Consider the following 19,188-nt stretch of genomic DNA (forward strand, 5'->3'; position numbering starts at 1 on the left):
CCACAGTGCCGCGAAACTCCAACATCGCACAGTAGCACCGTTGTCCAAGAGAGAAATCGACGGTTGCTACCGCGATAAAGAATCGTACGCCGCTGCTACGTACAAATCGAGAACAAAACACCGGGACAGGCTTCGCGCGAAGCGCCACTAACTTTACTAACCCAAAGCATGACAGTGACACAGGCATGATCCTGCCCGAGAAAGCTTCGGCGTGACGGGACGAACTTCTGGGCTCGCGGAAGGGCGTTTGGAGATGCCTTCACACACTCCGCGCTCGTGCACAACACTCAAACACACCACATCCACAAGAGAGGGCTTGCTCGGTGAAATCCTGATTGGACGTGCAAGAATTATCGCGCCGTGCTAGACTAGTTTTGACGGGAGCTTCTTGACATGGACCCGGAGGAGCACCGGAACCTGCGTCGCGTCAGCCGGACAAAGTTTCTGGAGTTTCTCTCACGCGTGGAACCAAGAATCGTACGACAAAATGAACCAACAAACGCACAAAACGCAACGATGCGCCATTTTTGTTTTGAACGCACAGAAGCAAAATACCAAGAAAACCATGTACCGTTGCCAGACTAAATGCTTTCCAAGTCAGTCTGCCGCCAAACGTCCGCGAGTGAAAAAGGCGCTCGACTTTATCAGTCCGCGCCTCCGCGGAGGAGGCGCGGATCGCAGGAATCGGTGACGTGCCGGTCACGTGGTACACGGTCCGCGGACGAAAATCGCGATTTGGTCCGTCGTGTGAATCGGCTATTATCGACATAGGCTTCGTGCGTTGCTAAAGGTGTATCCACACGACGGACCGGGCCGCGGACCGATTGATCACGTGATGCGCGGCCCGCAGGCCGCCCGGCTACAATGAGCATCCACACGGCGGACCAAAAGAGCAGACGACAGAGCGAACGGGCCGGTCTAACCCTCGACCTCACAGCTCGGCCAAACGCATGCAGCGAGCTGCTTTGAGGCTATTTGTAAGGAGCCAAGATGGAGGTTGAACGAAAGAGACGTTTGGCCGCGGTGGCCCTGGCGTTGACTATTGAGGACGAGGAGGACTTAAGTGAACCGAAAAAGGCATGCATCTATTGTCCCACACAACGGGGAATCGCTCCACGAGCGCGATGCAGTAAACAGTTGCATCGTCGTAACATGCCGCCATCGTCGCACAACAAAAGGTTCGTCTTTTTCGTCTTCAACAGTTGGCGCCAAAAGAACACGACTTTGGATTTGGATTCCAATTCAAACAACAAAAGTCAGCTTGTTGCCAGACTTAGCATTTCAATTATACTAAAAACGCCGCGGTCCGCCGCCAAGGTCCGGGCGAGAAAAGCGCTTGGCATTTCTCACAAGCGCGGGCCGCGGACCGCCGGTGGACCTCGAAAAGCGGTGACGTAAGATCACGTGATGCGCGGCCCGCGGACCAAAACGGCAATTTGGTCCGTCGTGTGGATTCACCTTAAGAAGGCGCCTGGAATGGTTAACAAAGCTTTGTCTGTCTCAAACTGGCATATGCTCAGCAGCCTTCTAGGCAGTGCGCCGCTCGCGATTGCATGAGTAATAAACAAAAAAGAAAAAGACCGAAAACGTTACGGTAGCGCAAGTCAAAGCTATAGGAGCTCGAGCGGGAGGACGCTCTGCCACGCGCTCCGAAGGAAAACAATAAATAACTAGCGCCGCGGCATTAAATTGCCTCCGGTCACTATTGGCGACGTGCGCGATCAAAGGCGTCGCTGTGGTCGGCCTTCTACGATTGGCCGAATGCTGAGTATGACGTCAGCAAAGGTTTTCTCTTCGACGGAAATAAGAGGAATTTAAGAACTTCAATTTGGATGGTGTTGGCAGTGTTGCTTTGAGAGCAGTATGATTTCAGGCTTTTACCATGCTCATTACAAACACCACCAAACTTGTTGTTCACAAGGCAATGACGTCACGAAAGGTAACCAAACGAGGGCACCACCGAAACATCTCGCCACTAATACTACATGGAAAGCGAGGCATGTGGAGAGTTGATTTCTACGCTTCTCTTGTCTTATGATACGTGTTACATCAGTTTTTTGATGAGTAAATTTTTATTTCATCATTCCGCTTAGCGCAAATTAAGAAGCTCAGAGATGCAAATGTTACACGTGGTTCACTCCGGAGACGACGAAAAAAAGGGGACAAACAAATCATCTCCGGTTTTAGCCATGTGCAACTAAAACCAGCCCCCCTCTTTTTCAGCTTTATTTTCAACACAGTAGTTTTTCGGCGCAAATCTGCTAGCTCCCAATGCAAGAATAGCTTGTATGATATAAAATAATAGCGCCAGGACAAAGTTCAAAGCTTCTTAGCAGGAGGCCTATATCAATGCGTACCGGCAATCAAGACCCTGCGCAGTTTCACGACGCCAGTGCAGGCAGTGCGAATTAATTGCGATGTAATTCTGCTTGTATAGGCAATCTTGCATAGAGCAGGCAGTGGGCGTGCTTTGAAACTAGTCATGCTTGTAAAGCTAGAAGTAGAGACATTTATCTCAGACAAATAGTCGCCGTTTTTTCCTTCTCAGCAGCTTTAGTACCCCGCTGTTATCGGAATAGTTACTTACACTGAACTTCTCTTCCTTCTACGTGCACCGGCTGTGCATTGTAGTCTCAGGTGTGAGATATATATATATTTTTTACGCCGCTTCGCTCGGATGCTAAAATGAAGCACCATGTCGAAAAATTAATCACGCAGTGGACGAGCTGCAGCACAGGTGGACTTCCCTGCACCAAATATTTCGTCACCAGAGGAGGACCTACAAATCTGGGGGTGAAGCAGCCGACATTGAAAAGACTTCGGTGCTATTGACTAATTTGATGTTCCTTGCGGACGCAATCCAGAAAAGAAGGCAAAGCCCTGAAACCTGGGCTTTCTGCTCTTCGTTCAAGAACTCATTGAGTTCCGCGCTTTTGGAATTAAAAAAGGGGCATGAATAAGACAAAGTGAACAACGTGTTAGGCTTGCAGCGAGCCAACAGATAGGCGAAGTGCACATCTTATTTTCATCCTCCATTTGCATAGTGACTTCAATTGGGTCTGTGCATATAGTTCAAATAAAATTATTTTATTGTTGCCACATCATTAAGAATAAATGAAAACTTATTGCATAAAATGTTGACCTGCATTACCAACATGGACGCCTTTTTTATTGAAATAAAGGGCCACGCTTTGTTAAAACTGCATAAGATATTTGTCGCATTAATAAATAACTTATGCCTCGCCAATTAAAGGCTCTGGTAGCATTTAATGGTTCAAATTATATTTTGACGTGTGCTTACTGCCTCTCACATAAATACATTTCTGTAGTTTCGTTAAATTATACGTAATACGATGAACGTCACGCCCGAGGTAGGTGATTAAAACAAGGCCAAACATCTTTGCCTCTCTACAGCACCCTCTCCAGCAGTAGCACAGATGTTAGGGAAGCTTGGTTATCAGACGGCCAGTCATCCGGCGTGGGCTCCCGTCAGCAACATAATTTCGCATTTTGAAGATTTATGCCGTACCTCTTACGTCGACTGTGTGAGGAAACACCGATGCCATTGCTTGAGCTTCCTAAGCACGAGCAGGATTTAGGACCGCCGATGTCGCCAGGCGACCATGACAACTTTCTTTCGGCAATCTACAAAGACATTTGCGCAACTCTGCAAGTGTCACTTTAAATTTAAGAATGGAAAAAGACAACCCTCAAAATAGAATAAACTGGGTTTGGATGAGCTACTGGTTGCTACATTATCTGAAAACAGACTGCGATTACACGAACTTCAATCTACGCCGACAGCAGATGCTGATGAAAGCTTTATCCTCAGCATGAAACAATTCCTAGCCAGGTGGAATGATAGAAGCAAGGAGATGGTGAAGCTTCAAATGCACTGTTTCTTTCTAGATGTAATGTTTCGTTCATGTGCGACGTCCAGCGGAAATAAACCTGCTTAAAACATACATAGCAAGCATGTTCAGGAGAAAAGTTGACTGTGCAAATGATTTTCGTTGGAAAGTCAACAACCTTTTTTTTTCGATTAAAATGTTAAAAGGAGCGAACAAAGAGGACGAAAAAAATACACACGTACGACACGGACAGGCACACGTACGTTTGTCTTTTTTCGACCTGTGTGTTCGCGCGTTTTAACCTATTAATCGATATGAACCAACGAGCCCCAACAAATTGTATTGCTACTTTCCGTTACCTGCAATATGTTCAATGCAATTTATCTCATGCTCTACACGGATTGCTGTTCTTACTTTCTTTTATTTACTAGTTTTAGGGAAAGAGCAAGGGTTGTATTATGACAGGGTTTGTTTTCTTCATTTTCACATTTGTTTTGTTTTGGCACTTTATGCCCTTTTATATCTTTCGTAACCTACATGGCTTGAATAAAATCTGGACTCAGTATGTTTTCTCGATGATAAATTTATTATACAGGGTATGTTATGTTAGAAAACAAAACTATGGTGTTTGAAAGAATGTACACAGCCGGCAAGACTGCGAAAAACCTAACATTGCTTCTTGGGTGTGGTTTGGGTTCCTCTTGGCAAGGCAGAAACTATTTTTGTCCCCCACTGCCATAATACAGCGCCAGGGCCGTAAAAGTAGCTCGCGAAGCTGTCTAGCACGTCGGCTGCTCTGTTAGCGCGGTTATGAAAGCCTTGCCGTTTTCCCTGTAAGACAGATAGGCTCGGTAATCTTCCTCCAGTTACCTGTAACAAGGACTCTCGAGGTGTCGGCAGTATCAGAAAAACTCGGTGGACAGTAGCTACCAACCTGCCTGCCTTTTTCCATCAGATAATTGATTCCCCAGCACCCTCCAACGTGCACACATGATGCCGAGCGCATTCTCAATGCTCCTACATGCTACTGACAACGTATAGCAGTATACTTTTTGGGGGGCTATTTGCTTCATGGATGCCTGGGTAGGGCTTCATCAGGTGCTTCTTGAGAGGAAAGACATCGTCTCCAACGAAAACGCATGGAAGCACAGGAACACCGTGTGGAGCACGCTGGGGGTAGGAAAGTTCTACGAGCCATTGACAACGCACCTCGATCCCAAGCTCTGACGAAGCAAAAACACTATCATGACTTTCACGGCCGTAGCACCCGATATATACCGCAGTAAATCTATACCTGGCGTCACAGGATGCCACAGGGTTCATGCTGAAGCTGTGTTTGGAATTAAAATACAAACCTCCGGAGTTGTGTGTGCTTCCAAATGAATGTGCTTTCCATCGACGACTCCCACACAGGAAAGTACCACTTCCATCAAAAGTCATCAGCAATAGAAATCAGCTGTCGGCAGTCCAGTCCCCGGAAGACCTTTGGTCTGAAACAGTCTACATAGCCCGACAAACTACTGCATCCAGTTGGGCAACCGTAGACTTCCGACCCTGAAGCTGCACGTCAAAGACTCGTTGTAGTGCCACTAAATAAGCTACGCTCCAGAGTAACGACACTTGACCATATTGTGTCGTGAAAGCATGGTTGCCGGTTATCTGAAGCTTTATCTGAAATCACAGGAAACGCTTTTCTTCCTTCCACGAATGTTTAAACAGTTCGCGACAGACCAAAGCAATATTACATGACCTTCCTAACACTGAATCTAATGCTGAGGTACTCGCACTTTTGAATCATGACGATCGGCAGTTGCTTCTACTCTGCATACGAGCCAGATGGCGGCGCCCACAACAATGCCGGAGAACGGAGTGCCGCTACTCGAAGCGCAGCTCATATAGTGGCTCTAACTGGTAGCTCTTTCCTTTGGCCAGAAACCTGTAAGATGACAGAGCACGTCTGAGAATTGCAGGCCGTTCGTTTACGAATCACAGCCTTCTTACTACCGTGCGTCATCCCAGACTATAACCACTACCAATATTTGAAATAATTCGATTTCCTAGAATGTAAAGGGTGCCGAGTGATAAAACATCCGATCCACTGGACAATGGTGTGACAGCCGACACCGCTTAACGTGCACATAGCGCGTGCAGGTGACCTCGACTTGTGCTCCCGCTGCACGAGGGCTTGTGAGCCGGGACGTATTCAAACCCAAGAAGCTCTCGTCCGTCATTGTGCAGGAATTCTACAGCTTCTAACAGAGGGCACAATTTTGAAAGGGGTCTATTAGCGGCGAGATGTTTTGGGGGCGCCCTCCTATGGTTCCCTCTCGTGACGTCATTACCTTGCAAGCAGTAAGCTCGATGGTGTTTGTAATTAGCGTGGTGGAAGATTAAAATCATTGCGCCCTCAAAGCAACACTGCGAACTCCGTAAAAATTGAAGTTCTAACAATCCTCTTATTTCCGTCGACAAGAAATCCTTTGCTGACGTCATAGTCAGCCTTCGGCCAGTCGTGGCACGCCGTTCAAAGCGACGATTTCGATCACGTACGTTGCCAAAAAGTTTTTTTTTTCTCAGGATTTATTAATAAAAATGCCTGTCCTTGCACGTGCTTACAAGCATGCTTCAACGTCGTCGCGCGTACCACACCTCCCTCAGTCTATAGACTACATTTTCGTACTTCGCCGGCATCTACGGCATCAAAAAAATTAAGAGATGAATCGAAGGGGGCATCGGTAGTGGAGTGGACTAGCGAACATTAACTCTGAGCGCGTGAAGCGAAAGTTCTCGCTGCGGAACCCAGGGATTCAGTGTTCAATGCACACCCCTGCCTGTCTCAACCTGGGTGAGCATTGTACTAGAGTGTTGTCGTATATGACTACTGTGTTTTGCACGTTAAAAGCACCAGGCTACCAGCCGTACTGCACTGGCTAAACTAGTCATATCCTAATGAAACACACACCAGGCAATTCTGGTGCGACATCAGAGAATCCTGGTGTGCCCAACAGCAATCCCAGTGTATCGAGCAATCCAGCCTGTTGTGCCCACCAGCAGTGCTGGTGTAACGAGCACACCAGCCTGGTGTGTCCACCAGAAATGCTGATGTACACGCATGCCAACTTTGTGGGAACGCGAAGAGAGTCTGGTGTCCCACCACATGGGCTCATGTGTCCACCAGGCAGCCTGGTGTGCACACCACACAGTTTGATCTGATACCAGTGTTGTATTTTTGTTGACTTCTCCCCCGTCCGCGAGTGTGTTTTTGATTAGATTCGGTGATGGCCCCTTCCTCCGACGTGGTGCCTCGTTTCCTCCTGTCTTAGTGGTCACCTGTGACCCCGCGGCGGGCTCCTTTGTGCTCAAGAAGTGTCCCCCTCGTCCCAGAACTTTCTTGAGCGGTTTTAAGCAACTTGGGGTGCTCGCCTCGTCGGGAGTTTCCCTTTCCCTTTTCGCCAGTATTCTTGTTGAAGTTTAAGAAAATAAAGACCTCTTCTTTGTGAGTCGAAGCCAAAAGGGTGTGTGTTAATTGGTGCGCTTTCTTGACTTCCGACGATCTAAATGTAGTTAGACATGAACCGGTAAGCAAAAAAACAAATAAAGCTAGTAATTATTACAGTTTGGTGCCGAAACCCTAGGATTAGCGGCCAGATCATGCCTACTACGAACCAGGGGGGCGTCAACCGCCTGAAGCGAAAGATGACAACCCTACGTGCCGCCACAAGAAAGATTATTAACGAGATCGGCGTCCTTCTGGCCACAGATCAAACCGACATCGGTGAGCTCGAAGAAAGATTTGATATTCTACTACTTAAGGGAGGCTTCCTGAAAGAGTTGGACAAAGAAATCAAGCCATCTGTCGAATATGATTAATTGGAAGAGGAGATAACTGGCTCGGAGGAGTACGCGGAACGAATCGCAGTAACTAAGGCAAGCTGAGAGCTGAAACCGCAAGCTGAAAGGCCAAGAATTGCGGAACGACAGGGGGTCCGGTTCTTCGACGCAAGGCAGTGGCTCCGGACAAGCTCCAGTTGATCACGCCCAACTCCCTACAACAGTAAATCTTCCGAAGCTTTACTGATGTGTTTTTTTGCCTTTTTGAATAAAGTAATGATGACAGCAGCGTTATTATCAAACTTATCATGTTACCCTTTTTGTGAGTAGAGCAACACCCAGTCAACATGTGCCCTGGTATCGCACCAAAACAAAATTGATGTCACACCAGAACTTCAGTGCCGCATCACACCAAAATGCCACGACCCTGACGCCACACCAGAACACCAGATTGCTAGTGTCACACCATCACACCAGATTATTGGTGTCACACCAGAACAACAGATTGCTGGTGTGAAAATGTCCCAAATCAGATCTGTGAAAAAGTCTGGTGTAACATCAAGTCCCACCAGCCCTCGGCCTGGTGTATCTTTCACTAGGGTATAGAGCGTAAAACAGTGTTGCCTTTCACTGGTTGACCGACCTTACGCTGTATAAACACTAACGTATGTTTGGCTTTGTTTTAGATGGACCACGGAGCTGCAGATTTCATAAGAAGGCGTCTTTCGCTAACACTACTGGGAGCAAAGGCACGTAAAAAGCACGAGTTTTATTGACGTATGTTACCAAACATGGCCTTCCATTACAAAATAACACATTTTTGCAATATCTAGTCTGCTTCTTATTAAATTGCGGGCTACGCGCTCTGCAAAATGTCTATACCATGATAAACTGATGATGCATCAGCTTGAACTAAAGAAACAGACGTAGAAAGGACAGAAAAATAGATAACAGATTACTAATAACTTTGCTTTAGTACACTTGTTCATCACATGTGCAATCTCCTTTTTTACAAGCTGTTCATATATTCAGAAATTGACGATTAGTTTTGAATAATATCTACTTTCTAATATTATTAAATGCACCGTAACCCGCTCTTCCCACGAGTTATCTGGGCGTGGCACACCGCAAACAAAACAGTGTTTTGTAGTATTGACAACAAGAAAAAAAGTGTTAGATTTTCGTTATACTATAGGGAGCAGCAGAGCTTGCAAAAGTAGATAAATGTAAGTATCTAGGTGGGGTTTTTAGTAATGCATTACACTGGAATAGCCACAAGGGCGTATCAAAAACTAGCGTTTCTTAGAAGGCACCTGCGACATACAAATAAAGATGCTAGATTAACTGCATGTAAAGCTTATGTGCGTCCGATATTAGAATACGCCAGTTGCGCATGGGACCCCTACAGAAAAAAACAGGTCACACAAATAGAAAGAATTGAGAACCTTGTCCCACGATTTATTTTTTCAGAATATAGGCGTCCGTCGTCTGTTACTACACAGAGAGCTGAGGCACAGCTGAATAGCCTAGAGAACAGAAGAAAAACTTGTAAATTGAATGAATTATTCGAAATGGTAAAAGGACTGACAAAAGTTGAGCCGAAAAATATATGTTGCGTTAAACAGCCCGTTCCCAAAGAACGAGCAGCACCTAAGCAATTGTACCCTATCAATAAAAGAATGATGCATTCAATTATTAATTTTTTGCAAAACAATTATTGATTGGAACGCTCTGCTAGAAACAATTGTCACTTGTTGCAGCCCTGAGATATTTGGAGTCAAATTAACTGATTTTTTAACTGAATGGAAAGCACCGAATAAACAACAACAAAGAAGGGGACAGAGATGAAGCGATAACGCTTCGTCCTTGTCCCTCCTTCGTCCTTGTTTATTCGGCGCATTTCATTCAGTGATATGCCAACTAGCCCATTTATCAATTCTACTACAGTTGATTTTTTTAAGAAATTAAGTACTGTATGTAAAAAGTATGCGCAGGAAGTTAAATTGCCTGCGCGCGCTTTACCCGCACCCAGTGCGTGAGTGTGTGTTTATTACGTCTTTTTATGTTGCCTCTCCTCTTGTAAATATATATTGTTTTTGTTTGTTGTGGGTTGGGATAAACAAGTTATCTGGGTGTAGCACACCGCAAATAGTTTTCTTTTTTTTTTTTTTTTGAGAAACAGATTAGGTATTAACACATTCTTTTCCGTGTTTTACGATGATCAGTGCCTCGAGCATCTCACGTGCAAAAACATTCTTTTTTGTTGCCAGTCTGGTGATTTTGCTGAATACTGCACTGCATTTGCACGTCTTACAATGAGCTGGTAAATCATCTGCTGATGATCCTTTCAAAAAGGCTGCATGTTTTTTAAAGGTCTGTTCACACATGCAGCGGAGCGCTACAAGCATAGTGCTGACCTCGCGCTAAGCGCGTGCTGACGGGAGCGTTCAGCAACTTTGCATTGCACCGTCAAAACTGTTGATCATGGCAGACGATAAGTGACTGACGGCACGTGAGCAGCGCTGCACCAGCGCTCACTGCCAGTAAGAACCGGCCTTTATTCTGTCATTTATGCAACTTCCTGCTTAGCCAATGTAATATTTACCGTATGAAAGGCGAATGTAATAGACAAACCCTGTTTGGCACTGGACATACCTTGTTCCGTGACAAGTATCACATGTTTTCATTTGGTTTGTTGACTGGTTAACTCTTCTTCACATAAAGTATGCTTTGTTCGGTACTGAGCGAATTACTTCAATGTTCTGTCTTCCTGCGATCTTTTTTGTCTTGTGGGTGATCCCGTTAATAAATGGTATACCGAAGTTATTTTTTTCGGATATTTTCTTTTCCTTTAAAGTCTGTCGTTGTGCGTTTCAATTTCTTATATATGTTCTCACAGACGGGGCGTTGTCGCGCATCTTTCATCGCTTAGTCTGGGAATCTTTTCTTCAACGCTTAAACCACGTTGGTGTTATCAAGATTTGCAGAGAGCAGAAACGAGCGCTGTATGCTGGCAACACTTCTCTTGATTGTTCTTGAAGCCTGGTTCAGACAGTTGCGTTTAACTGCGTTGCGGCAACGAGAAACCAGGACATCCCTGCTGCTTATAACGCGTGCCAAGAGGATTCCTTGAATTGGACTCCACGCTTCATACGAAGCACAGATGTGCCGGTGACTCGCTTTCGGTTCTCGACGCAACGCAGTCAAACGCACTCAAACGCAAGTGTCTGAACCGGCCTTGAGTGTCCGGACGTAAATGGAATCTGTAAGTTCAAGCTGGACGCATCACTAATATTTACCAACTAGCTCAACTCAAGCCTATAACCAAGTTCCATGAGAAGCTGCAAATAAATTAGAGTTGTGTCTTCCGGCCACTTCCGCTGTACAAGAAACACTTCCGCTAACTGGCGTACCTGATGGTTATTGCCAATCGTTCAGCCAATGAAAGTGATGCCCAAAAGTGCGGGCTTTAAACCTGGATGTGTGGTCGGACGAGGCTTTCGGGGTAGTCGAACGGCTGCCGCGACATACGCATGAAGTTCTGGAATATCACCATATCCCAGCTCTCAACTTGGCAAAAAGGTTATGGAAGTCTCCGTCTAATGCTCGGTCCAGGAACACCTCTCTCACCCAAACAGTTCTACGGCGCCTTTGGCGTCTGCGGTTGATTTCATATATGACAATAAGTTCATTCTGCGCTTTTATTGCCTCGACCTCAGCAAGAACTCACTCATTGACAAGCGCCAGTTTAGATCTCTAGCTGCGTCAAGTATTTGCATCGCATGCTTATTGGCTTGTCGTAAAAGCCGTAACTATGGTAGTGGTAAATGTGAACAAAACGTACTTTAACGACCCTAGCGTTAATTACAGCTTTTACGCTAAATACGACAAACGCGATTGTCTTGCAAGTTACGTTTACAGTCTGAAGTTACGTTAACGCGTTACGTACATACCTGACTGGAACTACATGACCGGCATGAAAAGGTCGAGCGCCGGCGCCGGAACCTAAGTGACCGGCATGACAAGTTCGCATGGCTGGCGCGTGCCGCGTACGAGACCTGAGCCCAGTTTCACGAAGAGCTTAAGTTACGACAACTTAGCTAAGCTCGTAAGTTAAAAACATCGTAAGAAGAGGAGAAATCGGTATTCACGGCCGTGTTTTTAAGTGAGGGGAGGAAAGCAACGTTCTAGTACAGGAAAAGTACACCTTCCGGTGTCCCGGAAGCTCCCGATCCACCCGGAAGCAGGCTGTTGCTACGGCAACGGCGCCTTCGACAGCACCAACAACCAATCGGGGAGCTGTGCGTGGTTCGGAATGCGTGGATTTTGAACAACAAACGCGGGCGGCCTTTCTGCCAACGCTCGTCTGGGGTGTGTGTTCTTGAAGTGAAACGTCGACGCTAACCCGATTTAAACGGGCCCGCATGCCGACGTCGGGATAACCACCTTCGTCGGCTGCTACGAACTTGATCACTACGAATTCAACATAACTGTCATCGCTCATAAAGGAGACGGCCCGCGCCGGGCGCTTGCAATGCTGCGTAATTAAAAACAAATCGCAGTGGCGTTTCTCGAAGCCTCGGAGATGCAGGAGCAAGCCGACATCCAAACAATTACGTTTGGACTACGAGAGCGCCAGCAAATGCCACGTAAATAACTGTTTACAATCGAAGCGGACGAGCGCGTTTGCTGGATTCGCGTTGTTGGACCCCATCTTGGTAAGTGCTTCACGACCGATATTTTACGATTGCAACTCGATGCTAACGTGAACTCATGACTCATGCATCCAAGCCATTGAAGGTGAGCAGAAAATACCTGAAATCATCTATCACACTGTTAGCAAAAATAACACGCCCAGACGTGTAAACCGTTGTCCCATAGCGGACACGTCGAAACGTGTTCGTTTTACACGAGGCCATCTGTGTTTTTCGTCTACACATGAGGTGCTGTGTAAACTTAACACGCTACACCGTGTCTGCCTTCCGCAAAAGCGTTTCGAGCGTGTTCCTTATGAAACATGGCGGCCAGCGGCCGAGAACAGGCGAGAGACGAGCCCAGCGAGCCGCGCGCCTTTCAGCCGAATTGAAAGCACACAGGGCGCGTTAATTCTCGGTCGATGTCTTTTATACACAGTAAAGTCTCCAAGCGGCGGACGTAGCTACTTGCAAAGGTACGTACGTGCGTTGTCGGCGGTCGGCGGCGTCGGTAGCTTCAACAAGCCGCTAGACAAAAAAAAAAAAAAACGAATGCCGAACTTGCATGGATGCCGAATGCCGAACTTGAGCAAACTATTTAGAATCGGGCGGTAACTTGCGCCACCTATCGAGATTTCTAGCAGCCTGTTTTTAAAAAAAAAAAAGACGAGTCTATTAACACTGCAAACGACCACGACTACACAGCAACCCTACATACAACGCAGGCAACACAGCACACAGCTACACAGCACCGACATGTACACAAACACAACAACCGACACTACGCCCGACACTTTCTACTCGATATCCATTTCTCCCCGCGGCGTATATAAGCTTGACATGTGCGGGTGAGCTCTTTGGTCGCTGACCATTACAGATTTATAGAAGAATACACAAAACACGGCGCAATGGACAGCCGTGTGTTAGAACTGTTTGCATTTAAAAAGTATGGAGGCAAAATCTATAATGTTAGTCCGTTGCAGTAAATAACGATATGTTAACAATAAATCTTAAACCGGTCATGAAAAAGTTCACATTTTTGTTATTTTCTTGCTTGACCAGTGTTATGAGCAGTCCGACTAGCTTCAATCAGATAGGAAAACAAATTATTGGGATTTTGTCATTACGTATACAAAAATAAATGAAAATGATCCTTGCGCAAAGCATTTTTTATATATTTTTGTGAAGGACATCCGGACATCCGCCCAACACTTCACTTCCGCTAGTTGCAGCAGTTGCAGTATGGGAGCAGACGCCTTCACTTTTGGGGCGTTTTGATGCAGTTTGTTGTCGTATGTCGTGTCGGTGTCGAGAAGAGCGGTGGGGCTTGGGAGTTTGTGACCGGTGTTATTCGTTAACACTGGTGTGGAGCGCTGATGCGTCTTCTTTTTTATACTGCCACCACCCCGAACTTTGAAGATACACGGGCCCGTAGCAGTGCATTATGCTGAATCGCGAGCTCCTTCTCTGTTGACGTCGCTTTCCTGGTACCACTCGTGGATACTGCAAGCGTTTAAACAGTGTGCACCGTCTCGCCTACATCCCCGGTGACGTACTCGATCTGTTGAAATTTATTGCTTCCGTCATTTTAGAGTACGCAAGGCAGTTATCTCGTTGGTCTGGTTTCGGTTATAAAAGCAAGGCAAAACGCTCGTAGTTCCCGCCCTCAGTACACGTTGGACATCTTCCACACTTTGACATCGGATAACTGAATGAACGAGGATTTACATTCACTTCCGAGGTTACTTTCGCCGCTTCCTCACCGTTGAGCAGCAGGATGAGCTGGCGACCAGCCGCGGATGAAAGGCTTGAGCATCAACAACCCAAGCGCACTCGGTGCCGATGCGGGCGACGCGGGTTTCTGTCAACCGGGAGGCCAGCACAAACCGTGACCATTCCAGCTCTTCGTCATGACACGGTGTTGCAGAGAGCAGGGTAAAATACAGCTACACGGATCACCGAAGCAAACGACTGCTATCTTAAATCTTGGCTTGTGATTGCGCCTTTGTAGTAGATCATCTTATTCGTTTTGCTGGAGAGACGCAAACGACGGGCATAACAAAATCGCTGGCACATTCCGCATATCTCACAAAAGCATTTACCCTGTCACCTTGCGAAAAGCGCGAAACACGGAGTCCGCACCGTCCTAAGCTTCCCGTTTTTTACCTGCTTTAGAGCAGTTTGTACCTGCTAGTAGATATGCCTACTGAAACTGAAACAGGGCAGTGCCAGAGAGAAAGAGACAAAGTTGAGAAAGCTTGCTCGCTCTCCAATTTCTCAACTCTCAAGTGATTGTACCATAATAGATGCACCAACGCGTCTTCCAAAATAAAGAAAGAGCACAACGTTCACAACATAAAAAATGGTCTCAGTACATGCATCTGTGGGCAGGTAGGAAACCTTGCCCTAATTTATTCACGCCGCATGATTGGCGCAACAAACTCGTTGCAGGACCGAATCATCTACTCGAGCGGTGTGCGTCGCTATGCAAACGCAGTCCAACACGAAGCATAAAAAACGGCAGATTTAAGACAACAATCCGGAGTCCATTATTCAATTAAAACAACGTAATTTTGTTGAAAACGCCCGCTGCTTCTTACTCACGGTATGTGTCGGGATACTTCCACAGTTTGAAACGGAACGAAGGATGATTTACTTTTAAAAACGCTCGCTGCGTCCTCCCGGACCAGCTGGACCGGATCAGCTGACGACGACGGGACTGTACCCGTTGAACCTCCACCACGCAACAAACAATTTGCGCTCCGTGTTAAAAGCGTGGTTCAAACAGACCCGGAATACAAAGCACCGCACCACACACGACGAATGTTTCAGCTCTTTTTCGCATCGTCGGGTTGCACCAAACAGAACGAGATCGCCGAAGTCAACGCCGCGCTGTCGTGAACCTTGGCTTGTGGTTGCGAACTCGTGGACCCTGTGACTCTCTTCGCTTTCAAAGCACACACGACGATTACGAATGCTACTTTCCGTCTTCCACGAACATCACAGGGGCACTTCTCCGGTCACGTCTTCACTATGTGCTCGCAAACTCCGAAGCTCTATGCGAAGCTTCTCGCGTCCCGTCAAACCAAAACAGTAGCGGCGCCATGCGTACTTGCCAGATTTTCTCCGGTCAAACAAAAACAACGAAAGCCAACCGGCGCTTGCTTCCAGCGTACATCGGCGTTGCGCTTGCGCCGTGGCCAGATCGCTTGCAGTGGAAGGTTGAAGCAAAAACGAAACCAACTGCAATGTCACGTGTTCACATCGAGGACACGCTTTTTATATCCATTTTGACTGTTTGGAACAAATAATTAGACCCATAACTTTATTTGTGGTGTCTAAGAAACTGTTATAGAAATAAATGAACTGCGCAAAGGACGAGGACAGAGGTAGAAACGAGTACGACACACGGAGCGCAGACTTCCAACTGTTTATTTGGCGCAGACACTCGTTTACTCGTTTCTACCTCTGTCCTCGTCCTTTACGCAGTTCATTTATTTCTAAAATCATGAACCAACTAGCCCGCCAAAAGGTGTTACTTGAAACTGTTATCAGGACCCCTAAACTAAATACAAACATGGGCGACATGAGAGAAGCCGCATTGCCATCGACCAGAAGATGGCGGCGAGCACGGTAAGGGCGGGTTTCGCCAACGTCCTGCGACATGGCGCAATTGCTTTTGGTGCATATCTGTCTCCGAGACATGTTTCTTTCCGCGGCATTTGTCTCGACGGTCCTTTCTAAGTGTGTCCCCAAGCATTCCGGTGCTTCGATAGCCGGCAATGCGGCGGTCGTCGCCGGGGGCGATGCGTGTTATCGAGGTCGGCTACACGGTTATGCGTGTATGACCGAACCAAAACACGTTTTTTACAACCTCGCATGATTTCTGAACGAATTATCCGTTACTCATCGTGTAAATTTATGGTAATTAGTGTAAATAGCGTGTTTTTCACCCCAAATATTCACCAAATACACGGGACTTACTAACAGTGCACCTTGGAGCGATCCTGCGCCCACGAGAATACAAGCCATGTACGGTTATCAGCTACCTTTGCTGCCAGCCCGGACACATAAAGGCCTTTTGCTCTATACAAACCAGCTCGCGCTACCAGTGCGGACTATACCGCTCTAAAGCGTGTTTCACATGCAGTGATTTTGGCCCTAGAGCGGCGCGATTTCTGCTGTCGTGGCGCTCGTGCCGCTCACCCTCTGGTGCTGGCCAGAGCGCCGCGACGGCAGAAATCGCGCCGCTCTAGAGCCAAAACCGACGCATGCGAAACACGCTTAACAATCACTCAATTGCCTCTCCAGAATGTGTGAGAAAGAAGAAGTTGGGGGCTGCTATATCCCGCAAGATTGCCAAGCCCACTAACCCAGGTATCCGGGGTTCGATTGCCACCCCTGCCCGTTTCGATCTGGATGAGCATCGTACCGGCGTGCGGTCGTGTATCACTACTGCGTGATGCACGTTAAAGACCCTAGGCTAGCGGTTGTACTCCACTGGCTAAATATTTCATGTATACAGCTGGGAGACTCGTCGCCTACTGAGGCAGACCAAGTTCTAGGCTGTAGAAACACACGCACAACCCAATTTTTTGCCAAGCCCACTCCTATTTTCGGCAAAGCACTAGTTTTGACGCAGAATCGATTTTAAGCCCTAGCCGAAGAAGGGGAAGAGGAGGAAAATTATCACCCGGTGTTGCCCGGTGTCATCTAACGACGGCCTTGGGGCACTACAGCCTTCAAACGCAGCGATGGTCAAAGCCACCAGAAAACGTCAGTGACCGCCACGAACGACAGCAACATCGCAACATTCGTCTCAAGCCCTACATGGAGCCTCGCAAGGGTCCAGCAGCCTTCATCAACCCAGGGGTGCAAAGAACATGCCGTCTCGTACCTCGCGGCTTGATCAGCAGACCCGGTCACCCTCGGCGGCAGAAAATGACAACACTGATGACGCAACTGCTCACTTGCTGTCCGTGGTTCAAGCACTGGACGCACTTCCGGTCAAATCGCTGCACTGCACTACTCTTCCCTAGATACCGTCCTTGTGATCCTGCAGCCAGCGGCGTAGACTTTCCATTTTCCCGGGAGAGGGGGGGGGGGGGGGGGGGAGGGGGAAGGCAGGCTGAGAAATTCTCTGAAAAGGGGGGGGGGGGGGGGGGGGAGTGGGAGGTTTTTTTTCCGCGCAATTTTTTTCAGACCGGAAATTATCAGTAGATTATTTTAGGGGTAAATTTTACAGCGTATGTATATTTTTTTTTTCAGCTAACATTGTAACAGCAGTGCTCTTGGTCCATTACTTTTTCTAATTTATATTAACGACTCGCCAACTAATATTTTCTCACGCATGCGGCTCTTTGCCGACGACTGAATAAGCTCTCGCTTTATTGGGCGCGTGAAGTTGTGTCTCCAGGACTCTGGCTCGGGTAACTCCGTCGGAGTCGCTACTAAACGGGCTTTTGGAACAGCTCAGGATGGGGTAGGCTATATGAACTTCCGGTTGTTTTATTTATATTTTTATTTTTTTCTGGTGGGACACCGCAAAATGGCAGGCTGCTGTGGAAGCAGACCAAGCGGACGTAATAGTAATCGATGCAGCGTAACCTTCTCGCCAGAACTGGAGATTGAAGCTAACGAAAGCACATTGAGATTTTATTTCCCACGTATTTTGTCAATAAAGGCAACGTGGGCGTTATTTTGTTTACATACCACTACTAGAAGCTCGCTGGATGGCACATAAACAGCATCTCAGTAAGGATCATGGCCCGGGGGGGGGGGAGGGGGGAGGGGGGCTCTGCCCTCCCCCCGGATCTTACCAGGGGGGCACGAGCCCCGATGCCTCCCCGTAGTCTATGCCTATGCCTGCAGCAATAGATGAGTCTACAGTAGAGTGTCGTTCAGCCCCTACCCTCCACATATTACAGTGGAATTGTCGTAGTAGCTGCCAAACGTTTGAAAACTGCGCACTAGAACCTTCTATCACCTGATCAATCCATGACTCATCCTTGAACAAAAACATTTGCAACTCATTCCTATACCCACGTACTGCGGCTACAATTCACCGTCTATCCCTAATGTCCGGCATTTAACGACTTCCGACAACGAGCCCGTTAGGCCCGGCGGAGCGGCTATCTGTGTCAAAGATCATCTTCAGCACGCCCCCATAGACCTATCTAAATAGTCACCTCCCGCCTGGATGTAGTGGCTGTCTACGTCCGGACACGCTACAATTGTGTTTTCACCGTTTCTTTTTACGAAAAACCTGGAAAGATTCGTCATAATCTCGGGTGTCTTGAACACATTCTCTCGCTCCATCCCAAGATACCTATTATCGTGGGTGGGGACTTCAATGCCCCCAACATGAAGTGGGGGTACAAGCGGGATTCCGCTTGAGACCGTCAAGTATACTATCGCTTCACCGATCGTGGCTTTCAGTTTCTCAACTTGCCGGGCCCCACTCACCTGGGGGAGCCCGTCCAACGCTACGGATCTCGCGTGGTGGCGTGGGACTGGCCACCCGACATGGAGGACTGAAGACGACAATTGGGATAGTGACCATTTCCCTATCATTACCAAATAGTTCCATGTGTCATATAACCGCCTCCGGAAGCAAGTTCAGGTTACCGACTGGGATAAACTTCGCTCATTTCTTAATATCACAGCACAGCACCCAGACACGGTTCAGACCACCATGGAAGAAGCCATGTTGGAGTGCACCACGGCTAGCACGGTGAGCTGTGATCAAGCAACACCTGATCCCCACCTCCTCCGCCTGTGGCAAGAGAGACTTGAAGTTGTCACATTGGAAA

The sequence above is a fragment of the Ixodes scapularis genome, unplaced genomic scaffold (genome assembly GCF_016920785.2).
Source record: "Ixodes scapularis isolate PalLabHiFi unplaced genomic scaffold, ASM1692078v2 PGA_scaffold0__279_contigs__length_252992795, whole genome shotgun sequence".
Taxonomy (NCBI): Eukaryota; Metazoa; Arthropoda; class Arachnida; order Ixodida; family Ixodidae; genus Ixodes; species Ixodes scapularis.